General features: G+C 34.1%; 1 non-coding gene across 1 annotated transcript; it reads left to right on the forward strand.

Annotated features, from left to right (window-relative positions):
- The first annotated feature begins 6123 nt into the window (after nt 1–6123).
- On the forward strand, nt 6124–6242 carry LOC135275982 (5S ribosomal RNA). Its single transcript, XR_010343558.1, has one exon. It is a non-coding gene; the product is annotated as a 5S ribosomal RNA (ribosomal RNA).
- The last annotated feature ends 2868 nt before the right edge of the window (nt 6243–9110 follow it).

The raw sequence follows: 9110 nt of genomic DNA on the forward strand, positions 1-9110 counted from the left end.
AGATGGGGTTTCACCGTGTTGGCCAGGCTGGTCTCAAACTCCTGACCTCAAGGTGATCCACCAGCCTTAGCATCCCAAACTGCTGGGATTACAGGCATGAGCTACCACGCCTGGCCCCATATGACTTTCATTGTTCTTTCTATTGAGAACCTACCTTATGAAAGTAGAGTATCATTTTCTTAATATATATGAATATTTGTCAAAGGTATATTGGAATTTTCTAAAGACTTTAAAGATAACATTTTCTTGAACCCTCTCAATTTTTATTATACACATTTCCATAACTTTCTTCAATGACTGATCTACTACAGAAAGCAGCTGCCATGGAACAATCTGTTATGTACTGAATGTCTTAAACTGTCTGGATGAAGATAATGTAGTCACAACATATATTTTCTTTTATTCAGTTAACTGGGAAATCAATCACTTACTGAGTTCACATTTTCAGGCTTATCAAACTTCAAAATTCAAAAGGATTTTGTTTACTTTCAGAGTAGCAAAACATACGCTCTCTGAAGCTTCAAAATTTTGATCTCTCAATAAAAGTAAATTTCTAGGTTTCAAAGCACTTAAAAAGCTTTTACTTAGAGCAGGACAAAAAATCAAGTGGATTGTGGGCTTGCATCAATTCCCAAAAGTAATTGTTTGATTGTAATGCAAAGTTATTTTAATTATCACTAAATTCACTATGGCTGGAATTCCCAGAGCTATAACCAGTAGAAAATTATACGAATTAAATTGAAAAGCTCATAACTATGGACATTATTTTAATTACTTTTGAACTGTAACCATTGTGGTACACAGTAATTAGTAGTGAATACAAAAACCCAATTATGAAGGAATTATACTTCTCATAATCGCTCTATTGTCTTAATTGTGCATCCTGCTTTCTGGCTGCTAGACTTGAAGTTGATCATATCAAGCAAGACTTAAAATCAGAAATATAATGCCATTAATGTAATAATTCTTTATTCTAATTTGTCTTTAATTCAAATAAGAAAACCCAAGAAGCTAATTAACTGGTCTCGGAGGAAATGCCAAGATCTTTAAAGTGGATGGTTCCTGGGCTTTTTTTCCCTCTGGAGGCCAACTGCTTAGCTTCAGAAAATAAGTAACAGGCATACAAGGCATAAATTTGACCATTTATAAAGGGCAAAGCAGCAGGAAGCTTATTGATATTCTTCTCTTTATATTTTCTTCAAGCTGTAGGCTTGACAGCCAGTTTTCCTGAGAATTGATTGCTTAGACAAAAGATGAACTTGAAATATAATCAGTTTTTAAAGGAGAGAAAAAGTGATAAAATACGAAAGGCTGTACTTATGTGCTGATATTGAATGAAATCCGTAGCAATGAGTTTCAATCTGATCATTAAATTACATGTGTTGATTTTATGTCTGCATAAAGTACTAATTTGCTTTAGAATCCTATTTCCTTTGTGAAGAGTGACCTCGGGATGAGTGACCTTTTAGACAAGTGCCCAAAGAGTAGAAGCAATATATGTAATATGGCTAGGGTGACAAGAGGGCAAAGCTGCACCACTACATTAGATATGCAGGTCTTGATTCTGTTATTCATGCCAGTGTTCCCACAGAGCAATCATAGCCATAAACACTTCTATTTTCCTGCATGTCTATATATTGCCTTAAAATAGAAGGGTTGATAAACATTCTAGGAAACATTCTAGCTACCCAGGGCATTATAAGACCTCGAAATGGAATTGAAATGGGCTTTTCTTATAATAACCGAGATTTTGCCTAACTGATCTCCTTGCTTCCACCTCCTCTTTTCTCCAGTATATTCAAATTATAGACCTAATCTTCCCAGACCATCCTGGCATTCAAAGACTTCTTCAGGTTGATCCTTGTCTTCTAGAGGGAGTGCATGGACTGAATAAAGCACTGAACCAAGAAACAGGGGTCCATGGTTTGAGTCTCAGCATGGTCTCCAATAACTCTGGGACATTAGGGGAATTAATTCATTCCTCTTGCCTTCAGTTTCTTCATTTGCAAAATGATCTTAATGAGCACTATGATCCTTTAAAGTTCAAAACTTCTGAGTTTATTTATCAGAGTGTCTCACATGCTAAAAACCTCTGTCTCAAGTCTTTCTGGACATGCTGTGGTCACCAGACCTCTGGCAGACCCCAAACTCAAAAATCATTTTAGAGATCTTTTCCCTTAAGTCTACTTTACAATACCTACCCTTCCCTATCCCAATTCTCCGAGAGAACAAAAGTCTTCTCTGATTCTCTAGTCAGAATTAATTTCTCATTTATTCATGCCTACAGTTTATCCAAATTATTTTTAGATGTGTTTATCATCCCTAGTAAATTATGAGCTCAGGAAGATATGCTACATTTTAATATTTGTGGTCCTAAGCCACTTAGTACAATGTTTTATAGTTAACATAATCTCAGGTAAAAATACTTATATAATGCATTAATTAAAAAAAATTCTTAAATTTGAAAAGCTATTGTTTTAAGTAAGTAGATAATTTTCTTTTGGCTTCTATATGAAACTTTGTTTGTTTGTTTGTTTGTTTGTCTGAGATGGAGTCTCACTCTTGTTGCCCAGGCTGGAGTGCAATGGCACAATCTCGGCTCACTGCAACCTCTGCTCCTGGGTTCAAGCAATTCTCCTGCCTCAGACTCCTGAGTAGCTGAGATTACAGGTGCCAGCCACCATGCCTGGCTAATTTTTTGTATTTTTAGTAGAGACAGAGTTTCACCATATTGGCCAGGCTAGTCTTGAACTCCTGACCTCATGTGATCCACCCGCTTCTGCCTCCCAAAGTGCTGGGATTACAGGCATGAGCTACCGCACACGCCCCCTTGTGAAATTTAATGAGGAAAAAAGTTGATTGGAACCCTGAATTCTGTGATTACAGTATAAAACACATAACTAAAGGCAGTGACACTTTTAAATCTGATCCCTCAAATAGTTTATTCCATAAAAATCAAATATAGTCATTTTATCACTAATTAGGGCAAAAATCAATATAGCCATCTATTCTGTATTTTTATTCACTTCTAGCCTCATATAATTATCCACGTGTGAGCACTATATGTTACTTCAAAAACTTCAAAGCTCAGTGTGCCCATCTTAGGTGTTGTAACCATTGAGATACAAACTAAGAGGGGAGGGGAAATAAGATTTGTCTGTTACTGACTTTGTCTCCATGACCTTTTAACCATAACCAAAAGTCTATCTGCTACTTTAAAATTGGTAAAAAGGAAATAACCAGCCAAATACTGGCATAGTTCTCCTGCCTTTTCTGCCCTGCTATTACATGGTGAAATGCACGTGCACACACAGACATCTATCTATATGTGCAGCACACAGAGACCAAACATGTTTTTCCGTACCACAAAGCACTGTGCTAAGAAAGCCAAGGAAAGAACAAAAGAATTTTCAGTTTTCTGCCCCCATAAAAATGTAACATAATTTCCTGTCCTAGCATTGAATTCTGAAATTCAGTTGTTACCAAAGTCACGGCAATGGTGCATCACAGAATCTTAGTGTTGTGATAACCAGCTGATCTGAAGCGATATGCATGCCCCTCCTCAAATACTCAAATGTACAGGGCAGATCCAGGGAAAATCTCATTAAGTCAATAATGTATGAATTAAAAATAAACCAGCAAAGGAATGAAATGAAGATACTGTTAAGATATAGAGGAGGAAAATGGCAGCAAAACTTAGAAACTAAGAGAATTTACAACAAAAAATCAACTGCAGATTAAAATTATGATCATATATTTTACTATGAATTGTACTGAAAGCTAAATGAATTAATTCCTTAATGAAAGAAAGTCTTAAGGAAAAAATGAAAAACTGAAAAAAGAAATGACAAACAACAGAAGAAAAAGAAATATAATCTGACAAATGTCAGAAAATAAGTAGAAGAAAAAATATAATGGAAGCAAAGGCAAAATCAAAAGAAAAGCATAGGGTTAAAGAATATACAGAAAACACAGCAAGAGGCAAAGAAGACAGAAATGGAAAATAATGAGCAGAATAAGATGGAAACAAAGAACTAAAATAAATTATAAAAAAAAAATACAGAAGACAGCAAGAGCTAGGTGAGGTGGCTGATGCCTGTAATCCAGCACTTTGGGAGGCAGAGGCAGGAGGATCACTTGAACCCAGAAGTTCAAGACCAGCTTGGGCAACATAGTAAGACCCTGCCCTCTATAAAACAAATTTAGAAACAGAAAAAGAAGACAGCAAAAGATCCAACCCATACATAATTCTATTTCCAAAAGTAAAAGAACAGAATAAGAAAATGAGGCCAATATAAAAGGTAACTTTCCTGATGTAACATTTTAAGAATACACCATGTGCCAGAGAATATTGACCCAAAACACTGAGACATATCCTACCCAGTAAAGTTACTAAACCTTGATGTGAAAAAAAAAAAAGGAATAATTTGAAAAGCCAAGCACTGTCTGGTAATATTCTATTATTTATTTTGATGGTGGTTACTCAGGTGTGTGCATTTTGAAATTATTCATCTAACTGTACATGTACGACTAATGCATTTCTCTGTGTGTGTGTGTGTGTGTGTATATATATATATATAACATATATATTAAAAATATATATAATTTTAGAAGTTAAAAACCATTATGAACCAAATAACATGGTATCAATATATACGTACCAAAAAGCATAGAAGATGCAGTAGAAATAGAAATAACTATTAGTAACTTTTAATTTTACTCTCTTACTACATAAGAGATCAAATGGACAAACAGAAGTACATAGGTCTAAATAACAATTAATAAGGTATATATAAATATTATATTTTAACACTGCTGAAAACAGAGAATACATCTTCCTTTACAAAGCTCATGAAACTTTCAGGAAAATTGGCCTCAAAAAAAAAAAATCAGTAAATTTCAGAAAGTAAAAATGATTTCAGAAGGAAATAAAGTTTAAAAAACTAATTCTCAGCTGGTCATGGCAGCTCACACCTGTAATCCCAGCACTTTGAGAGTCAGAGGTGGGCGGATCACCTGAGGTTGGAAGTTCAAGACCAGCCTGACTAAAAATACAAAATTAGCCAGGCATGGTGGCGCATGCCTGTAATCCCAGCTACTTGGGAGGCAGAGGTTGATGTGAGCCCAGATCACGCCATTGCACTCCAGCCTGGGCAACAAGAGTGAAACTCCATCTCAAAAAACAAAAAACAACAACAAAAAAACTAACTCCCCCACAAAAAGCACAAGACTCAGATGGTTCCACCAAAATTTTAAAGAGTGAATAAATAAATGCTATTACATAGAATAAGAAGGAAAACTTTCTAATTATTTTTGAGAAAGCAAAATTGAAATAAGAACTAGACAAGATCCAAAAAAAAAAAGAAAAAAGGGAAGGAGGGACTACAAATTCATTCCTCTAATGAATGGTAATATAAAAATCCAAAATAAAATGTTAAAAACTGAAATTCATCCATCAGCAAAGAAAAAGAAATTGTGTCCAAAAGAAGTTTATTATACAAATGCAAGAATATTTTAATATTATAAAATTTACTAATATAATTATCCATATAATTAGACCTAAGGACAAAATTTATATAAATATCCCTATAGTCATTAAAAATACATTTTTATAAAATTTCACATTCATTTTTGATAATACATACTAAAATAGGAATAAGATAATATGAATAATATGAATAGATGGGAATAAATATGAACAGATAAGGCAAATTTATCTTCATCCTTAAACCTATCACTGCTCTTAAAGAGGAATTGTCCCAAGTGTCTCCATTCATTAGGTTGTCCTTAACCACCATTATTTAACATTGTTCTGGAAGTACCACCCAATTCAATTAGATTAAAAAATGAGAGGTATAAACATTGCAGAGGAGAAGGAACTATCACTGTTTACTGATGATATGATTGAATTCTTAGGAATCCAAAGAGGATAGATTGGAAAACTAAAAACAGTAAAAGAATTTAATAAGAAGCTGAGTACCTAAGTAAAATGTAAAAACCAGCTGCTCTTCATATAAAAACAACTATCACTTAGAGGATACAATGAAAGAAACATTCTACTTAAATATCAAGAAAAATAATAAAATACTTAGGAATAAACTTGATTAAAAATGTTTATGTCTCGTCTACGGCCATACCACCCTGAACGCGCCCGATCTCGTCAGATCTCGGATGCAAAGCAGGGTCGGGCCTGGTTAGTACTTGGATGGGAGACCGCCTGGGACTACCGGGTGCTGTAGGCGTTTGGATTAAAAAAAAAAAAAAGTTTATGTCTCATAAGAAGGAAACACTCATGAAGGACATAGACAAAAGTAACTCAAATGGAAAGGTATTCCCTGTTTTGGGATTAAAAAGTATTAAATTAAAATGGTGACCAAACCGGAAGAATTACTGAGCAGACAAAACCAATTAGGCCTCTAAGTGTCTCAATTTAGCTTGATTTGCAAACATAAGCAAAATTTAAATTGAGCTATTTCTTATAAATGTCTATGTTAAGCAAAAACAGAATTTAAGCTCAATCAATTACAAGTAGCCAACAAATTAATAATTATATAACTGAGGACCTTCCCATATGATAGAACAAATAAGGCAATTGTATAATTGAAAACAATCAAATAATTTATTTTGCTTCCATATTTACCCTGAAAATAGTTGCCCCTGACAATTTGTTACCAGAACGCTAAACCTTATTTTGGTCTAGTGTTCCTTAATTCATAAATTGCTTCTAACTCAAATAAACTCTTTAAATACTTTACCTGTCTTGGTGGTGTGCACTTGTAGTCTCAGATACTCAGGAGGATCAAGTGGGAGGATTGTTTGAGCCCAGGAGTTTGAGGCTGCTATGAGCTTTGATCACCACTGCACTCCAGCCTGGATGACAGAGCAAAAGCTTGTCTTAATAAAATAAATAAATAAAGTAAAATAAAATTGTATTGTGCCTCAGATTTTTCTTTAACAAAAGGTCAACATCACAAATGTCAGTTCTCCATAAGTTAATTTATAAACTTAGAGAAATCTCTATAATATATACACAATATTTTTTTAACTCTTCAAGGTGAATCTAAATCCCACATGGAAAAATAAACCATTTTATGTGTTTATTTTATTATCATTTATTTAAAAATTTGAATTTGTAAAATCACATAAATGCAGCATTGTTTGTAAAATTCAAAGACAATAAACAAGTGTGCATCAATAAGGGATTGGTTAAACAAATTAAGTATATCTGGACAAGGAAATTCTAGATAGCTGTAAAAAAAAATTTCTGAAAAATAAAAATAAAAAATGAGAGAGAAATAGCTTTACCAGATGTTATTAATAAAACATGTTATATTGCCTTCATAAATAAAATGATATAGCAATTGTGCCTGAATAAACAGAAAGACAAATTAAGCAAATAGAATGCACAAAAATAGACCTGCAAAAGAGAAATTGAGTATATGATAAGGACAGTCTCTCGAATGAGAAAAAGGCAGACCTTCCAAAAACTGATGTTAAAAAAAAAATGGGTAGCCTTCTATGAAGGAAAAATGTTAGATTCATTTATCACTTCATCCATCAGGAAATAAATCCATATAAATCAAAATGTTAAATGTGAAAATTAAACTCTAAAAGTAATAGAACAAATGTTTTATTTCATAATTTCGAAAACAATTGCTTTTCCAAACATAACTCAAAATCCAGAAGCCAAAAAGAAAATGTTGATATATCTTATTTCATTAAAATATTAACTTCTGCATAATAAAAGATACTATAATCAAAATCAAAATACACACAACAAATCGAAGAAAACTAAATGTCACTACTAAAAAGTTAATTTCTCTAATAAATAAAATTGACCTGCAAAGATTGATAACCCAACAAAAAAATAAATGGACAAGGGATATGAACAGACAGTTCATAGGAAAGAAAATTCTACTGGTTCTTAAACTCAAAGATGATAAAATAAATACAAAATAAGGCTGAGTGTGGTGACTTATGTCTTTAATCCCAACACTTTGGGAGGCGGAGGCTAGGAGGATCCTTGAGTTCAGGAGTTCAAGACCAGTCTGGGCAACACAGTGAGACCCATCTCTACAGAAAAGTTAAAAATCTGGCCTGGGGCAGTGGCTTATGCCTGTAATCACAGCACCTTGGGAGGCCAAGGTGGGTGGATCACCTGAGGTCAGGAGTTCGAGACCAGCCTGACCAACGTGGTAAAACCCCACCTCTACTAAAAATACAAACATTAGCCACATGTGGTGGCAGGCACCTGTAATCCCGGCTACTTGGGAATCTGAGGCAGGAGAATTGCTTGAACCTGGAGGTGGAGGTTGCAGTGAGCCAAGATTGCGCCACTGCACTCCAGCCTGGGGTACAAGAGCAAGACTCAATCTCACCAAAAAAAAAAATTAAAAAAATCAGCTGAGCATGGTGGCGCATGCCTATAATCCCAGCTACTCAAGAGGCTGAGATGGGAGGACTGCTTGAGCCCAGGAGGTTGAGGCTGCAGTGAGCTGTGCTTGCATCACTGTACTCTACGGCAGCAAAGTGATACCCCGTCTCACAAAAAATAAATAAATAAATGCAAATTAAAACTCAGTGAAATACTATGTTTACCTATTATTTTTTCAAAAGTTCCCTAGTTTGGTAAGAATCTGTATTGATAAGGATATGGGTACACAGGCATATCATACATTTGTAGTGAAATTATAAATTAGTACCATATCTATGGAAGTTTATTTGGCATTAACTTTTAAAACTACAGATGCATATATCCTTTTGATACATCTTACCATTTTTGGGAAGTTATACTTCTAAAGTATAATTTCTAAGTATTTCTAAAGAAGTATTTGAATATTTATAAAATCACATATATGCAAAGGTATTCATTGTGGCTTGGTTTGTAAAATTGAGAGTATACAAAAGTATCAGTCAATAGGAGATTGATTAAATAAAATATGTATATTCATACAATGGAATTCTAGGTGGCTGGGAGAAAAATGCAGACACTGCCTCCATACCAGAGGGAAGTATCTCCAAAATATAGTATTGCAACAATAAACCAACAAAAACAAAAAAGCAAGGTGCAAATCATTAGGTAGAGAATACTACCTTTTGTATAAAAATGG

This window comes from Aotus nancymaae, unplaced genomic scaffold, assembly GCF_030222135.1.
Source record: "Aotus nancymaae isolate 86718 unplaced genomic scaffold, 86718_ANA_hifiasm-v0.15.2.pri h1tg000019l, whole genome shotgun sequence".
Classification (NCBI taxonomy): domain Eukaryota; kingdom Metazoa; phylum Chordata; class Mammalia; order Primates; family Aotidae; genus Aotus; species Aotus nancymaae.